Source organism: Panthera uncia, chromosome A2 (genome assembly GCF_023721935.1).
Source record: "Panthera uncia isolate 11264 chromosome A2, Puncia_PCG_1.0, whole genome shotgun sequence".
In the NCBI taxonomy this organism is placed as follows: domain Eukaryota; kingdom Metazoa; phylum Chordata; class Mammalia; order Carnivora; family Felidae; genus Panthera; species Panthera uncia.
The window spans coordinates 143,750,140-143,769,242 of record NC_064816.1 but is presented as its reverse complement, the minus strand read 5'-3'; the positions used below and the strand labels follow the sequence as shown (position 1 = coordinate 143,769,242).

General features: G+C 39.8%; 1 protein-coding gene and 1 long non-coding RNA gene across 5 annotated transcripts in view; one reads left to right on the top strand and one right to left on the bottom strand.

Moving 5' to 3' along the window:
* EXOC4 (exocyst complex component 4) overlaps window positions 1-19,103 on the bottom strand; it is a 746,462-nt gene that overhangs the window by 583,315 nt on the left and 144,044 nt on the right. The window lies entirely within an intron of this gene.
* LOC125930916 (uncharacterized) lies at window positions 1,507-18,067 on the top strand. The gene is made up of 3 exons (XR_007460303.1): window positions 1,507-1,878; window positions 13,798-13,941; window positions 17,580-18,067. It is a non-coding gene; the product is annotated as an uncharacterized LOC125930916 (long non-coding RNA).

Below are 19,103 nucleotides of genomic sequence, written 5' to 3'. Positions count from 1 at the left end.
TACAGCCTCCCTCCCAACTCATGCAGTACAGTCCCCCCCACTGACACACTCCTTGCCCTCTCCCACCTCTACCTGTGCGGGCACTGCTCCCCCAGACCTCACTTGCTTATTCCTCTGCCACACCGCTTCCATCTTGATGCATTTCCCAACAACTCCGTAATTTCTCCTTTCCTTCAACTCCCCTGGTACTTGGAGTCCATATCACTGGTTTGGCACTTACCACTATAGCTGTTAAAGTTACAACTTCTGAAATAGAAGATTTCAACCAAAATGTCCCAGTAGTACTAAAATACCTCGAGTCAAATCATGAACATTGATGCCCAAATGTAGCATAAGAAGTTAATTCTAAGGCTAAAAATGCCTGAAAGGGAGAGGGAATTAAATGGGCAGCCAGGGGTAGAGATAAAGGTAGGAAGAATAACAAAGTGAGAGCCTTCATAAAAGTACAGAGTTGATTCTGGTACTTTCCTCTGCATCCCTTAATATATCACTCAGAACAGTAAGACTCAGTAAAAAGCAGGAAGAGAAATGAGACAGCCCTTGTAGTTTTCAGAAACTACAATTTTTTTTTTAAGTTTAAAAGGTAGTTGATATTACCTATGCAAGACTCTGGCTTGGGAAGAGTTAAAGTGTGGGGGTGCGGGGGGTGGGGGGTGGGAGAGGGTTGCCAGCAAGTGATTATTCAATTGAACCACTAAACTTGTTTTTTAAAAATGCTTTTAAATGAACACATTTAATTAAAAGGAAAAAAATAAATAAAGAGGTTGTAACTCATGAGAAGCATTGTGCTAACTTGAGTTTGGTTTCTTTGAGCTGTCTGAACTGAGTGATAGATGTAAGAGTTACCCACTGAGTTATAGTCACCCTGATTACTTTATTGTTAGAAATCTCTACACACTCCACATTTCAACAGTGAGGCAGATCCAGGGGAAACACAGGAAGGGTCACCTGAGCGAGGAGACTGCTGGTCTCCTACTACATCTTTGCTTCTTTTGTGTTACAGACTTTGTGTCTCTTAATAAATCCTGATTCTTTCACCAGTGCCAGACCAGTGAGACATCTTTTTTGGTCCCAGGTGATCATATGCCAGTAGTTAGACGATAGCTTTCTGTAGCATCATTATTGTCATAAACACACACACACACACACACACACACACACACACACACACACACACAGAGGCAGTACTGCATTGATTACATGGTGCACATCATTTCGCATTTTAACATTTCTGAAATTGGCGGGGGGGTGTCTTATAAAGGATGATATATTAGAACTGGTACAATATGAACGCAGGGAGCGAGACAGATTCTCACAATGACCAACCAAAAGGAATATCGCTGATCCAATCCAATCCCCTTCTTTTATAAGTTAAACACACACACACACACACACACACACACACACACACGGTCAGAAGCCAAAATCAATCCTGGAATCCAAACCTCCTGATACGGTTAATGTTCTGTGTTCTAGAATCTCACCAGAGATACTAGAGAACTGACTTGGTGTTACATGTAAACAATAGGAAATCAAAAAAGTTTTGGGATGAGGAAGACATGAAGAAAGCAATTCAGTATCCCATACACATAAAAGATCAGAGACAGAGTCACTTTTGCTCATTATGACAATTCTGAGTGCCCAACACAGTGCCTTGCAGATAGCAGGCATTTTACAAATTAATTTACAGATGAATGTTCTGAGATGAAAATCTGGCAGACATCTAAGCTCTTCACCCACCAAGTGTATTAGAATTTCTGGGCTTGGGACCCAACATCTTGACTTTTGACAAGCATTCCGTGGCGATTCTCCTGGCCATCAACGTTTGAGAACCCAAATGTATGAGACAATAACGACCTGCAGTGGAGACAAAGGAAGGTAAGGAACTCCAGAGAAACAAAAATTTAAATCTAAAGCACACAGGGCATTAGAGAGAAAAGAGACAGAACTGGGGCAATGGGGGGAAGAAACAAGGGAAGGTTAGTTATAAAGTAAGAGCCATTTGAATATAAATGTACAAACATTACAGAATCAGCTCAGAGGAGCCCTGGGATGAAGGATTAATTCCATTAGTGTGCAAGAGGCCAGGAGTACCATATGAGACATCATTAGGATAATTAAATAATTAACACACATAGGATTAAAATTCCTCTTGGGGGAAATTATAGCGAACAAGAAACACCTAACGTACTTTCACAAATGACTCTTCAAATACCTACAAAGACAGATCTGAACTAAATATGGAGGAAAGTGAAAAGTATCTTGTTACAGTCAGCTAAAACTTATAAAAGATAATCAGAGGTAGCAAATTAATTCATGCTCCTCAAAGAAGTCAGACAAGAGAAGACAAGCTTTTAAAATCATCAAGGGGAGGAGGGAAGACTAGGAAAAGTGCTGCTAAAAATGGGGTGGGGGACGGAATGAATGAAGTCTAAACCAGCTCAGAAACTGAACTAATTCCTGCTAATATGTCTTTGACAAGAGAAATGAAGAAGATGTATTTGTATAATTAGAGAGAATGAAGACTTTACAAAAATAGCGACTGACAAAAAGCAGATGGGGAACACTTGACAAAACTGAACTCATCCCAGTGAGCCGGCCTGGATGATGGGAAGCTGAGCCTCTTCAGGGAATTCACTCACATACTTGAGGAGTCATTTACAATCATTATGGAAAGATCACAGAAAAATGGGGAAACAGAAGATTTGAAGGGAAAAGGCTTAGATAGTGAAATATCCTATCAGTCTTAAAATGGTTACAAAGAAAGATTACAGAAGACGTTCATGGTAAAACCAGTGACATTTTCTCCCATGCAGACTGGGAGCTCCATGAGGCCAGAGACATGCATTTTTCTTCACTTTGTGACACCTGCACCAAGTTTGGAGCAATCAGCAAGTGAGCATCCGGTAGCTGAGTGTATATAAAGGCAATGAGCTAGAAAGTGAACAGTACCAAACTTTTCCATTTCTTCTAAGCATAAAATTGCACCACAGAGGGAGTGATAGCCCATTTTTTCTCTTGTGTATGAAATAATGTAATAAGAAAAGGTAAAATACTTGAGCATCTGGTAGCCAATTAAATCATAAACCATAATCAGAATAAAACCATAAATACTCTAGAAACATAAATATAGTAAATTTGAGAAACTATAAAATAAAAGCAAAAGAAGTCCAATCTATACCATAAACTGAGCAAATATTCTTAGTACTGTCTTTATAAAGCAATCTTCTTAAGAATTTGGAGAACATACCAAGCTTAAAGAGGAGCCAAAAGTAAGCAGAAATCCTAAAATCAACCGTTACTATGATCCTTATAATTCAATGAATCATGGAAGTGAGTCCCATATACACACATTCCAGCCCAACCCCCATGCAATGCCAAACACCCAACTACTTTTTTGATTAATTTATCCTCAATTTATAAACAAGGCAGACAGGCAAATTTATTTAAGGCAGAGGCTTTCAGGAGGTTGACACTAGCTAATGGGAAAAGATCTCAAACAGTTATAAACAGAAGCAAAAAGACAAAATGCTACATTCCTCACAAGCTACATTAAAAGGGGGGGAGACTCCATCTTTGGGTATATCTTTATGTATAGTGCATTCCATGTGTATATGCTAATAACTACACACTGATTAAGCCAAACTGAAAGCCACTGAACTCAGAGGAAAGGTATGTGACAATTACGAAGGCTGTTTATGTCACAAGTCAGTCCTAGTTGTCTGATCAGGTCCTCTATGGCCTTAGTAAAGGATTAAGCTACCAGACTATCCCTTAAGATATGAGTGATACTAGGCTTTCGACCACATCGAGATGAAGAGGAACAGAAAAGAGTATTGGCCCCGATGACTGAGAAAAGGGGTTTCATCACTGATAAGTCTTCATGCCAAATGAAGAACAAAGGAGAAAACAAACCCAAAGGTAATTTTGTGTGAATAACAACAGCTCTGGCCTACAGAGGATAGAGTCAAATTCAAGACCTCATTCAGAGGGCCAAGCTCAGGGTGGCTGGATGGGCAAGCACAGAGATACCAAGCTGAGAGAGTAAGAGGAAGTACAAGGAAGGCCAGACCACTCTAGGTTTGACCCGTGGAATACCCAGTTTGTCTGGATGCCAAAAAAAAAAAAAAAAAAAAAAAAAAATCTTTCAAAAACAATCAAGCTGATATAAGTGTACCGATCTCTTGAAATAATTGGCAAGAATAAATTCTATCTCCTTAGAACAGGGCATAACACAACACATGCAAAAAAAGTGCTGATCAAAAAAAAATTCAAACACCCTATACCACCTCTAGGAATAAAAGACTGACAGGAACAAACTAAGAGATTGTTTCTGTACCTTCACTATTGTGAATAATGCTGCAACCAAAGTGTCCCTCAACAAATGAATGGATAATGAAGATGTAGGGTGTGTAGGTGTATATATACACATACATACACCTACACACACAGTGGAATATTATTCAACCAGGAGAAAAAAAATTTAGGAGCAAATTAGAAAAAAAAAAGCTAACCAAGTTAGGACTTGACCCCAAGGCAAGGAAAAAAACCCAAGTGCTTCAGTGTCGAAAGAAGCAAGTTTATTTAGTCACTTACTCAGTGAACACAATCTAGGTAGGAGAAGAAGCAATGGCAGAAACTTACCTAATTCAGATACTTTCGGAAATTAACAAATTACTAAATAATGGAGCATTTTTTCCCCAAAACTCGGTGTCCATGGCACGTCTGAAACCAGAGTAACAGAAGTACAGGTGCAGCTGACTAGGAGAGAACATTCCACAACACACGTGTTTTAAGTGTCATTTGATTGTTATTGTTAGCACAACTGACACCTAATTTATCTGGTAACCTGAACCGCTCAGAACTTAAAGAACAGGAAAGAAAAGGAGGCCTCTCCAGAGCCAAAATGTACTCATGTTACAAAATCCACAGCGAAGAGCTCGAGCACTTGATGCCAGGGAGAGTTCTCCTGATTAGGTATTCTGCACGCAATTCTAGGGACCTTGGTTCCTGCCTTCGGAGCTCATACCAGAGTAGTTGGGCGGCTTGGAGAAGCCAAGAGGAGCTTGTCTGAGACAGACATGATAAACTTCTACATAGGATAACCTACCACCACACGGCAAGGAGAAAAAGACAGATGGCCTGAAAAACAGACAAGAGAGACAGAAAGAAATGGAAGGCTGGGGCGGGTTCAAAATGCGGGCAACACGGTATGAGCCTCTGGAGGGGATGAGGGGACCTCTGACACACCACCATACATTCAATAAACGGTAGCAGTGCAGAGTTGAGAGGAAGCATCAGTGAACCAGGGTCAACATGACGGCCCTTCAAATCATCAGGATAAGTCTCAATGTGGCCGGGATTTTTGTGGCACAAAGATCTGAAAGAGTTCAGAGCACATGTGCCATTTTGGCATATTTTCAGTTAAAGGCACTTGAAAAACAGCAAGTACAAGAAAAACACTTTGACTTTCCTTCTTTTTCTTAAGAGCAGGAGATGAAATTCCTCTATGAAAGATATCCTCTCTAGACCGGAGGGAAAGTGACATTCTTATCGTCAAGGACAAGAATTTGGGAGGGAAAGAACTGTACAAACAGGTCTTGCTAAAATAATTCTCATCTCCTTTAGCCTCCTCACATAGCTCAGTCACTTCCATGGTTGCCTCTCTTTGTTCAACCTAAGAGAACAAAGCAAGTAGGGTTCACTATGTCTTTGAGTCTTTCTTGATGAGGGGCCCGTGTCACATAAAAGTGACATTAAATACAGTTGTATGCCTTTCTCCTCTTAAACATCGTTGTCGATGTTCAAACCCAGCCAGGGACCTGAAGCGGGGGAAGGAAAACTTTTCCACCCCTTCATACCTAATTCGAGAACTATATTTTATAAACTTTTCCACTTAAAAACGTTAGAATACAACCTTTGGTACTTAAAGAAATGAGATTTTGCTTTCTAAAATATAAAAATAGAGCTATATTGAAAATCTAATCCCTAGACAGTGCAAAAGAAACTGAACATTATCAATCTTCTTTTTGGAGAAAATGTGATACAACAGTTAGGAGGTTACTTACAATAAAGCAATCAGTCCCCATCAGAACTGTGGTTGCCATTTAAGAAAAAAAGCAGCAAGGATAAAGCTTTAATTACAAAAACAAAGAGCCATATGGATTTGGCTATTATGACAGCACAATCCTGAGGTCTGTGAAATACAACTCATTTCAGTCCTGGCACACAAGCCTTAAAAAATGGTTAGACAAGCTCAAAGTATCAGTGTATCAATGGCGCGCTGGGTTTCTGATTTTTTTCTGCACTGAATTAAAAGTTAATAAACGTCGCAGGCAGTTCCTCTGCATTCCTTAATCAGCAACCCCCAAACTCTAGGAAATAAAAGCAGCCCCTACCATCACTTTACAGTCTGGAGGGATAGCAAAATGACATGGTGGGGGAGCTTTGAAGTTTGTTAATAATAGAAAGAGAAATATACCATGAATGCCAGAGGGGGGAGCTCAGAGCAAAGGGAATGATCAGGTTTACAAGGGCCAGAGAGAAATTCTGAAAACCTTCTGAGGTTTCACACAATATCCTTTTTTCTCTTTTTTCAGGGCTCTCTTTTGAAAGATGGGTTCCAATACCCTTTGAAATAAACAATCTCCCTCCCCCCATTTTTTTCCTAGGTAGAGGGAAAATAAATAAAAGTCCTGCCAAGGAAAACCAGTTTAAACAATGGGCAGGTGTCTGAAACCTCTGCTTTAGGGAAGTCTCCTGCACACAGCTTCCCCTCTCTAATCAGTTTTGTTTGCAAATGAACCTGCACAGAAGGATTGGCATCTAATGATGCTGGAGGCACAGTGAAGGAATTAGCCCAAGATAATCATTATTTTAAAGAGGTGTTTGGCCTCCTCCACATTCCTTTATATGTTTACTTCTACAGACAAAATGGAATTTTAATAGGCTCTTTCCATAATTAAAGAGACTATCTTTGTGTATTCACTGCCCTTTCAGCACAAAGAAAATGCAATGACTTTACCAAAGAAAGGAGCCATTGGCCATTATCCTCTCCCAGAAACAACTTCCAAGTACAGATAGGCTTGCAGAGATAGCGAGGGTCAACCAAGCGCCCTTCCTCTTCCAGATCGAAATTGTTAGCATTCATTTTTAAGTGGGCTTTCAATCCTGAACGATTTTGTCAGTGACCAGAGACACAAAATTGGCTTTAAAATAGGTACAACCAATAAAGTTTTTGATTCAATAGGGAAAGTTAAGGCTCCCAAATCAGGACATACAGAAAATCTTTATAAGGAACCTGCATCTCTTTGTATCTGTTAGCTACTGCCACAAGAAAACTGAGTAACAAATTCAACAATGTACAACAATAAGCATTTCCTTCTCCATCAATATATATGCTGGCTATCTGGGATTTGGCAAAAGACCAAATCCAAAAGCACAATTCAAGCCTTTGCTAGTGGCATTATCTGCTAATTCCACTGGTCACAGTAGGTGACATGTCTGAGCCCATGATCAATGGAAGGAGGAAGTATACTTCTCTCATAGAGAAAGGCAGGGGGCGGGGGAGGGGGGCTGGGTAGTTTTAGGGAATAACAATTTGCTGAACAATAACCCAATCTCCTGCATCCTCAGATGCAGGCTGCTACAGTTTTTTGTTGTTGTTTATGCACACCTGGCATCCTGCTATTAATGGAATACCAAGGTCTACTCACTACATCATCTTGGTGAAAGAGACCTCGATTTATAAGCTTGTCATTTAGAGGATCATTAGAAAATAAGAATGGGGGTGGGGGAACCTTTGGAATTGAATTATAATGTATTTCTGAGTACAAATGGACACAATTAGGAATTTTATTGTTAGCACCTCGGTAATCTGTTAACTAATAAACTGTCTACCTTACATCAGCATCAACAATCTTTTATACAATATGAGCTTTACAAAGAAATAGCCTTCTAGGCAGCAAAATTACAAAGAACCGAGATGGTAGAAAAGATCATGCCAAGATGTAAGCGATAGGAGTAGCACTGGCAGAAACTAGAAAAGATTAACAAATCTTACAGTAAATAACATTATAAAATAATTTTAAAAGGCTCTGGTTATCTACACACATTTAAGAGTTAAATGTATGGCAACTACGTAACCAGTTAAATTCTAGTGGGAACACATTGTGGGATGGAGACAGACTGGGTGTGTGTGTGTGTGTGTGTGTGTGTGTGTGTGCGCGCGCGTGCATGTGTTGAATGTATGTATGTATGCATGCACGGACATATAACAAAACTTGATGAAGACAGGACAAAGAACCCCAGGTTCAGACTCCACTAACAACTACCGAATGCCTACTGTGTGTCCCATATGGTATCTCACAAAATACAAAAGCTACATTGTGAGGAATTACTAGTATCTGTGTTTTATACATACTTAAAGTTCTGTGATTTAAATAAGATTATTCAACAAGTTAGTCATAGAGCCAGAATTTGAAGATAAATCTTCTAAACAAAAGTGTGTTTTTCCCCTCGACCACCCCATGCCACTCCCTAAAAATGCCTTTATTTTTTACCTTAACCAAAAAGCAGATTCCTTTTATATTTTCCCAACCTCCATGCCAACACTACATGAATGGAATAAATCAGAAACACAATTATTACCTTAACAGCCTTATAATCCTCCCCAGGAGATGTCCCACAGCTATTGACAAACATAAGCAGAGTTCAGGAATCTGTTAAACCTCTTACTCTAACATCAAGTATCAATCAGCTGGTGACAAGTTACAAAAAGAAGAATCTCAATACTTCCAAGTAACGTCTTCATATTCTGCTTCCTGGAATGAGTTTTAACTGAAGTAATTGAACTGTTTCCCATAAAGCCTTATAAAATAAAGACTTGGTCAAAAGGAAGTGAAATATATATTCTTTGTGTTCAAAGGCTCTAGATTTCTACCTACAGTCTATAGCTTTCGCACAGTGATTCTCAACTTCATTAAGGGTCCAGTCTATAAACCTATCCTTCATGGTGCACAACTCCACTTAACATGCAAATGTGGCTCCAAGAACACTGTCTCAGATACAGGGTAATCTACGCTTACTTACGCTATGCTACATTTAATTTATACATATATTACTCTGGAAGAGCAGAGTAGGGAGGAAAGACGGATAAAATGGATTCCTCTATCCACAAGGGTGATTAGGAAAGAAAAGAATACTAGTAAATAGATAGCAAACCTCCATTAACTTGCCTCACTTTTAGATAATTAGTTGTGAATTTTTTAAAGCAAGTGACTCACAAGGGAGGGTACAAATTTATTGTCTTCCACAATCTAACAATCTTGGCAGCTATGAAAGTTATCTATTTATTGATGGGCAACTGTAATTTATCTTCCCTAGGTAAAATGCAGTTATTTAAATGTTTTTCTCCTTTTATGAATGCTGGCCTCAGCAGTAAACATGTAAATGACTTCACAAGAACAAAAACACTCATTAAATGTCAATAAAGCCCCAAAGTAAAGCTATAAACTGTCAGAAAATGCTATACAAGGTCAGCAATGGACCACCACGCTTGGAAAGAGAACTGAATTCAAAAGGATTGTGATGCTAAGAGCTGGGCAAGGAAATCAGGACCAGGATTCCTGCTACTGCTCTGCCATGAAGTTTCTGTGTGACCATTAGAAAGTCACCCGATTTCTTTGGGCATAATTTCTCTCATTAAAATACAGAGGAGTTGGATTATACTCATTTATTCAAAAACAGTTACTGAGCAGCTACGATTTTATAGCACTGATCTAGGTGGAGTGGATACAGCAGTGAACAAAAGAGACACGGACCTTCCATTCCAGTGGGAAGACGGAGCCATTAAAAACCCTCCAGCTCTAAAGTTCTATGACCACTCAAAGCTTCAGGTAGTAACTCATTCCAGTACACATGATGTTCCAAAACGCAGGAAACAAATGGTAAGCTTTTTAACTGTACTCCACTTACATTTCAAATAATATGCCCAGTATGGTGGGAATACAAAATGGTGCAGCCAATTTGGCAAACAGCTTGGCAGTTCCTCAAAAAGTCAAACAGAGTTACCATATGACCTTCAAAATTCCATTCCTAGGTCTATTCAAACTGTAAATATATCTTCGCACAAAAACTTGTACGTGAATGTTCACAGCAGCATTATTCATAACAGCCAAAAGTAGAAACGATCCAGATATCCACCAGCTTATGAATGGATAAATCAAATGTCCACACAATGGAATATTAGATAATAAAAGGGAACGGCATACTGATACATGTTAGAAAATGGATGAACCTTAAAAACAATATGCTAAGTACAAGATGCTAGTCGCAAAAGACTGTCTACTGCATACTCCATTTATATGAAATGTTCAAAATACATAAAGCCACAGAGAGAAAGTAGACTGATGGCTGCCAAAACGCTGAGGAGGAGGAAGAATGGGAGTGAGCTGATCGGGGTGACTTCCTGCCAATGACCAGGTTCCTTTCTGGGGTGATGACCATGTTCTGAAACTAGATAATGATGAAGAAGACGCAACCTTGTGAACATACCAAAAACTATTGAACTGTGTGCTTCAAAATGATTAATTTTATGGTATGTGGATTATATCTCAATTTTTAAATCTTGAAAAATAAAACAATTATGGAAAAATATTGGCCCCAATATGTAATAGCATCACTTCCCTTTAGCAAATCTTAGAAATGGTACATTGGAATACAAAGTAGAGGATTTGCTAGTGAAATATTTACAATACTCAGATTAAGATTTCAAAGTAAATTTTACACTTGGTTCATTATTTTAGGTCCAAGGCAAACACTGTTAAAGTCAATTAAAAGATATGAAAAGCCATGTTTCTATCAATTCTTTCTCTAATATTCTATTATAAGATTTCATTGTTCTAGTATGCTTGCACCTACTAAATCAATATACTCCCTATTTCTCCTTCCTCATTGTTCTTGTAACCCATGTTATTAATTACCTCAATCCCTATTCTCAAATCATATCTCTCTTGGTTAATACTTTCCCTGCCTCTCCAGGCTTTCTAAGGCATCAATATTTCTACCATCCCCCTTTAATTGGCTTTTGACTCACAACAAATTAGTATTCTTAGATACATACATCTGCATAACGTTCATAAGGCATCTTTTGATTAGTGCAAAAGAACAAGAGATAAAACACAAAAATGAAAAAGTGATGATACTCACTGCAAGCAATTTTACCAAAATTAACTTTAAGTCCTGATATAACCCAAATCAGAACTAAACATACACAGTAAGCACCAATAAATGCGGGTGGAATAAGCAAAGAGGAGTAACAGGAAAATACATTGATGTAGAAATTGGCTGAAGAAACCTCAAAATCGGTAAATAAGTCTTCGAGCCACAATTATTGAATCAGTTTCCTAATTTATAAATTCTACAACAGCAAATTCTGAACATTAAGTTTATGCATACTTAGCCAAACGTAAAGAAGCTCCAGGGGTTTTTACACGAATTATAGGAGGGCCTGCATTATATAATAAAATATTAGCATAGAGTGATGGCCACTTGTTCTGAGATTGCATCTTCCTGATCACTCTCTAGCATGTGCTCCAGTTCCTGGCACTGGAATGGCATTCCTGGCTGCTGGAATGACAAATGGCATTGAGGTGTCCATGATGAACAAAGTCAAGGGGAAAGAAATGTTAGTAATCCTCTGAGAAGCCCAAGAAGGAAAGAACTCCCTACAGCTCCATTTGGTTGGGCCTGACCAGAAACTAACCTGGGGTTGAGAAATTCACATTCTACTACACAAGACTGCAGACAGGGTAGCTACTCCTCACATCAGACCAAGTGAATAAAATTGGAAATTTTTAAATCAGGACATTCTCTGTGCTGAGGTTTAATAATCCGTAGACATACAGATCACTGTCAAGTGTGATCCAGCAATTCTGAGAGCTGAATTTTAAGCTTCCATTAGGCTGCAGCACTTTTAGCATGATCCTATCAGTCATAAGTTGAGAAGTTAAATACCCTATTTCTCAAACTCTTGAAAGCATCACAGACTGAAAGCAAATAATTTGCAAACACAAGGTAGTTATGTCTCTCATCCTTTTCTATAATAAAAAAATTGATTCTATCCTCAAAATCTACCAATTGATTTTTCTCCTCCCTTTAATCAGGATTATTAATATTATCAGCAGAATTTCTCTATGTGGGAACCTCAATCTGAAAGGAGGAACAGCAGCACAGGGGATCCCCAAGGGGTGTGTGTGTGTGTGTGTGTGTGTGTGTGTGTGTGTACTGCCCTCACTCCTCACTCTCACTGTCCAGAAACACAGTAAGAAAATTTTTGGCCACCCCAGCCTTCTGAATTTTAATCTGCACCATGGTAATGCATGGAAAGGATAGGAAAGAGAGTCCCCAAAGGCAAGATGTTAATTTACAGAGTTCAGTGGTTCAACCTTCCTAGGCCACCCCCATGCTTTCCAGCACCCCAATGCACATGTAACCACTAGATGGCAAAATCAGGTTGGAGAGGAACAGGTACAAACTAATCCAAGATACAAAATGCTCTGTTTTCCTTTCAGACTTGATGTTAAAATTCCTCCTCTACCAAAAACTAAAGCAAAAGTCTACTTCCATTCTCCTTCCTGTTCTGTGAATATATGATAAATCACAGTGTTTGGCATGCCGTAAGATAACAGTTTCTAAATTATATCAAAATGCCAGGGTTGTTGATGAAAATGCACAGAGGTGAGTGAAATGCCTGAGATTTAGCATATAGAGAGCAAACAAAACAGTAACCTTGGGGAGGTATGTATCACCCTATCGAGGGACACATTCAGTGGATAAGCTCAGCCTGGAAAGTTGGACAGAAAACCAATCCCTCCTTGCCCCAACCAAAATGCTGCCTAGCTTATGAGGCATCTGATAGGCAATACAAGTTAATGACCCACAAGAACTGATCATCGTGAAAGAATAAAAGAACTCACCCAATCACCTCTCAAGTACCTAAGGAGCATACACCTCCAGGAGCGTGAAGAGTGACAGCAGAACGCACAGGTTTCTTGACAGTGTGTGAAGTCCTATGTAGACTTCAGAGCCATCTTTTCAAAATGAACCCAATCACTCATTAGCACAAAAGGCAGAGATCCACACCATGGGTCGCGCTGTCAATATAAACTGTTCAATTCCCTGTGCTGCCTTAAGAGAGGAAACGTCTGAAGTTCACCAAGAAGCTGACATCAAAAGATGTTCATGAAAACGATCAACAAAAGGTCAATCTGGACTGCACCACACAAGTGATAATATTCAATGATCAGAACTTCTGTTAGGGAAGCATGTTGATGATGACATTCGCAGAACTTCTGTTAGGGAAGCATGTTGATGATGACATTCGTTTAAGGCAAAAAGGCCCCACGTACAAGTAACAATTCTTTCTTCACCATGTTTACATAAATACTGTCTTTAGAACTGCCCTTGGAAAGGCAATGATAGCAAGACAAAGCAACAGTTTTCACAATTTCAAGAAAGTATTTCTGAAACAAAGGCAAAGGAACCAAGTATTTACCATTTTCCGCAGGACAATTAGCAGAAAATTGAGTCATGTAAATAAACTTGCCATAAACATCCAACAGATACTATTATTATCCCACATTTCGTGAGCAACAGTTATTTGCATGTAATTAATTTGCTTATTTCTGGCGCCTCAGACAATATAATATGTTTATCAGCTTGATTTCTAAACAATAAGTGTTTAACTCTTCCTTTTATATTTATAAGAAAATATTTATCTTGCTCTTTCCTTGACAGATTCTGAGCCATCTGCAGATATAATACACAGAGCTGTTTCTGTGGTGACAGCAGACATAACCCCAACTGGGGCATGATGTCATCAACTTTAGGGTGAACAGAGAATTGGCCAAGGCTGAATTCAGTAACACCTCTACTATCCAGGTAAGCACGTTGATCAGTGATACACTCTGTGCCGAAAGCATCATTGCCAGAGACAGAGAAAACATCTCAGGGGTAGGATGGAGGCAATCAGCACCAAACCCAACTTCTAAATCCTGTGCTCCCTTCAAAGGGCAACTCCCTGCCACCTTCCCCCACATCCCCCGCAGCTTTTGTGGCTGTGGCTGACTGACTGTCTCAGGACCTCGCCCTACAGACCTGTAACTGTGATCCATGGGGCACATCCCCTCCCCCAGAGAGCACTCTCTCCTGAGCTCTGGCCCTGAGAAAAGAGTCTGCTTGCTGGCACCACTGACTTAGTTTGTGGCTGGGAGAATGGCCATAACCTTGTCTATGCACTGGCCAACCTAGTCGGGGCTTTGTCCAGAGAAGATTGTGGTACTCATTTGCCAAGTCATGGGTTAAAGATTATTAAAGCCCCACATACTGATCTCTCTTATTCTTCTTTCCTTGTTTTGTTTCTCTCTGATAGAATATAAGAAATTAGACTTAACTGATCATATTTTTATGGATTTACCAACCATATTTGTAGTGCTATATCTCACAGCAAGTATACAATATTCTAAGAGACTAAAAATGTTGTGTGTAAGTATTTCTGGCATCTCTTTGTATGAGTAATACTTGTAGAGTACAGGGTTATGTGAATAAATAACAAATATGCACTCATTCAATCAACAATTAGTGAGGGCTTACCATGTCCAAGAACAGTGCCAGGTACAGGACACATATTGACAATGAGATAATTACATGGTTCTCATTTTTTATGAGCTTGAAAGGGAAGAGGGAAGAACCTGACAAATGTGTAACATGCACACACAGACACACAATTCCCAAATGAGCGAAGTGATATGACATCAGATAAAGAGCACTATGAGGGAACTACACGTGCCTTAAAGAAGGCAAGAAAAAAAGGCGGGATAGAATATCTTAAGCCAGGATTAATGTTACCTGTGGTTTCACTCCTTTGTTTTATAAAGTCTCCAGAACAATTCTAGAATTAATCTCTAGAAGGAGTCTCACCTCAAAGAAAATCACTGAGCTCATCCTTGGGTTACTCCATTAATTCTATTACTTACCCTAATGATATTTTCAAAATTAAGACTCATCACAGTAGTTCCTTTCTTCTCTAAAAAATATAAGCCTTTCCCACAATTTCTTTAGTAAGATAAAGCTTCACATCCTTCTCTAAAATTCTAACTACAGATTTTTTTTTTCTATTATTGAAAGGAATGAGATTCCTAGATTTTTTAATTGCTCCACAAATCCCCAAGGGATTTTCCACCGATGCCCATTTCAATCGGCTCTAAGTTGAATGTCATTCCGAACTGGGTCATTTTGAAAAGCTGCCACGAGCCAGTAAAACATATAACCTATATAACCTCCGCGTTAGGAAAGTGTGGTTCTAAAATCAGTCCTATGCAGTTTGACCACAATTTCACTGGCTTCCGTCTAATTTCAGCACCCGTTATGTAACGCAAGCTATAGAGAACACAGAAATCTCCGAGTAGGTCCTCTTTTTTATTACACAATGCAAGCTATATAAATACCCTTTCGTTACATAACACGAGCTATAGGGAACACAGAACTCTTGTACGGACTATCCTTTTTAGAATACAATGCAAGCTGTGTAAGCACCCTTTTTGTACGCAGTGCTAGCCTATAGGAAACACAGAACTCTAAGAGCAAGCTTAAACACAGAAATGTTCAAATCATCCTCAGGTAAGGGGGACCTAAGTCATCTCAGGAGAGCAAATAACTTCACTGAGCAAGTTTAAAAAAAAATAAATTTCAGACCAGAACTTCTGTTTGGTCTTGTTTCCAGTTTTAGCTTCATCACTGTAATTTCCTCCACTTACTTTAATCAAGAAAGGCGTACGTGGCCATCCTGCGGGGCCTGCTTGCAGTGCTCAGAGGAACAGACAAAAATGATAGATCCAGAAGCATCAGTCAGGACCCTAGCACAAAGTCAGGGACAAAACGGTTTAGTGGGGGGAAAAAAAAAAAAAAAACAAAAGAAAGAAAGAAAGAAAGAAAGAAAGAAAGAAAGAAAGAAAGAAAGTTTAAATGGCTTTAAGTAATACTATCAAGCAGAAGATCAAGATTGCCTCACAGGAGCTGCACATAGGACTTATTTCTTCTGCCCAATATTATACGTGGTCAATTAGATGTCCATCTGCCTCAAGAAATTAAAAATTGCTTGAGGGCAAGGATCATATTTCTTGATCTCACATTTCTAAAACGCCCTGGAAAAAAAAAATACTCAATAAAGAATATAATTGGCCTTTACAAACAAATTATGTAGGGAAGAAAAAGAGGTGAGTAGGGGATAAAAAAGAAATTGTAAGTACCATTCTCATTGGCCTTCACATCAGCTCTCTAGTTGAAAGTAACAGAAAACTCGAAATAGCTTAAATAAAAAAGGGAATTTATATATGAATTTAGAGGGCTATTATGCAACTCAAAGGCAAAAGTGTAGCCAGAACCAAGAAAAGCAGGCGGGAAATGGGAAGCAGACAAGATCCCTCTCTCTACATTAGTCTGCAGATCTAATTTCCCTCTAGGCTCTGCGACAAGCTTTCTCTACTGCTCCATGTAACAGAAGGCAGTTGCACTAAAGCCTCCTTGGTTTCTAATCTCCTCACATTAGATAAGCCAGGCCAGAACTGTCATCTTTTGGTCCCAAATTCAAATTGCAAGAAGGAAAATCTGTGTGGCCCTGTTTGGTTCAGGCATCCATCCCCGCTCAGACAGACTGCGGTCAGACAGGCACGACCAAGGCACAATCATGACTTTTAGGGGCCTGTTTCTATGGGAAGAGGGTAGCAATGGGAATCAGGCATGTACAACCGAACAAGTCCACTGCCACGTTACATAAGGCTTTACAGCTTGCCAACGACGGTCATATTCTTTAATTCATTCAATTCACACCGTAACCCTCCAAGAAGGAATGCTAGAACTCACAAGAAAACAGAGGCGGAGGATAGTTCAAGGACTTCCCCAGGGTTTCTCAACTATTAGGGCAGAGGAAAAAAACCCATATCCGATACTTCCCACCAACAAAATGAACAGTGAAGGTGAAAAGAGCAACGTTTTTTCAAAAAGCCAAAGTTAGGAACTTACAAACTCTGAAAGAAACGTCGGGCAACATCACACAAGGGAAAAACACTGTACTTAATTGGAGGGGGGGGGGGGTGTTGTTAGTAGGGGCGATAGGAGATACAACTAATTCCCTGGTGTGCAGAAGTCTTTACACAGATTATTTTCAAGTCATAAAACGGTTTACCTAAGCCAAGCCCAAAGAATCTTCTTCTCCCTCCATGAAACTCTTTTGGCATCTACCACCTTTTAACACTGCTTCTTAGCATGCAACCACCTAGGGACTGTAGTTAAAATGCAGATAATGATTAAGTAGGTGCCACAGACAGACTTTAAGACGGCCATCATGATCCCCACTTGCTGGTGTCCGCACTTCTGTGTGATTCCCTCCCCGTGGGCCTGGAGAGGGACTTGTGACTTGCAGCATACAGCAAAGATGACAGGATGTCATATCATGTTATGTAAGACATTGTCTTGCTAGTAAACTCTTTCTCTCTCTCTCTCCCCACTACCCTCACCACTAGTCAGTCTCCACAGTTAGCTGGCTTTGAAGAAGCAAGCTCCCAGGAATCAAGGAGCAGCAAGGAAATGAATTCAGACACCAATGGAGGAAGCCTGGAAGCAAATTCTCTCCCAGTCGAACCTAGGAGGCTCACCTAGACTGCAGCCTGGTGACAGACCCTGATGAAGAGGAACCAGCTAAGCTGCCCAGACTCCTGACCCACAGAAGCCGTGAAGTCATAAACGTGTGCACCGTTTTATGTCCATAAGTTTTTGGTAATATACAAGGCAACCACAAAAACTGATAGAGCAGGTCTAGCTGGGGGACTGAGAGAAACCCACTTGGAACAGCACTACTAGGCATGTGACACCACCGTTTGCTGCCTGCCCGTTTGGGCTCAGCTTTCAAGTTGCTCTGGTCCCCATCAGACTACAATCTCCTTATAACACAAAGCATTATACTCCATGGCTCCCAGGACAGTCCTCAATAAATACCTGAGTGTTGGCTGTCTTCGTGTCATTGTTACCTTCCTCGTCTCACTTCCACCAGATTTCGGTTTATCCCTTTAATTCAGCTTCACATCAAAACATCACACACAGGTGGTAAATGTCTTTCCTGTTGGTTCTCAAAAATTACTTCTTCATTCTTTCAAGGATGAGTGCTAACTTGGAGGGTTGGAGAATTTCAAACTTGCATCTGTAAAGAAGCCCTTACTCTGTTCGCTGCCCTGAGCTTCCTTTCCTTCTCTTCCTTGATGTTTTTCCTGGTCCTACTGACCATATGTCAGCTCATCTGCCCCTGTACCATTCCGTTATTCCATAATCACCAACAGTCTCACGAGATGATTCATCTGATGTCCCTCAGATTGAAACCACCTTGTTATTTTCTTGAAATCACTTTTCTGCTCTACCCTCTTCAATTCCACCCAGATACCTGCTACTTGAAATAACACTGATATTCAGAGGAGTCCGCTGTATAACTCCCTCGGATTCACTCATACCAGGAAGATCACACTGAACCATTTAATCACTTCTAAATACGGCCAAGGATGACCTTTTCCTAACGTTGAAAATATCAGTTGTCCTTACAATATTTCCCCATAAATGTCCCTTTCTTTTCATTTTTAATTTAAATTCTAAAAGCTTATCATGTCTGAGGGCTTTATCTAATCCTATGCCCCACATAAGAGTTGCTATAAAACAGCTGGCCAATCAATTACAACGGTCTCAGCCCAGAGTAATTCACCGAAACTACTGTCCTCAATTCATCTTATACCTGACAATATTCATGATAATCTGAAAAGTAGTTACAGGTAATGGTATACATAATGATTCCAAACATGCCTTAAAAATACACAGAATCCAGGGAGTGATAGCTACAGCAGGACCTCAGGAGATGGGTCAGGTATATGCAGGAAAGTTTTTACCAGAGACTTTGTCATGGTCCCTTGAAGATTGTGGCCCTTTCCCTCACCCCAAGAGAATCCATGTACTGACCCATTTTTTTTCCTCACCGGTACATCCCCACCTATGTACATGTCAGACAT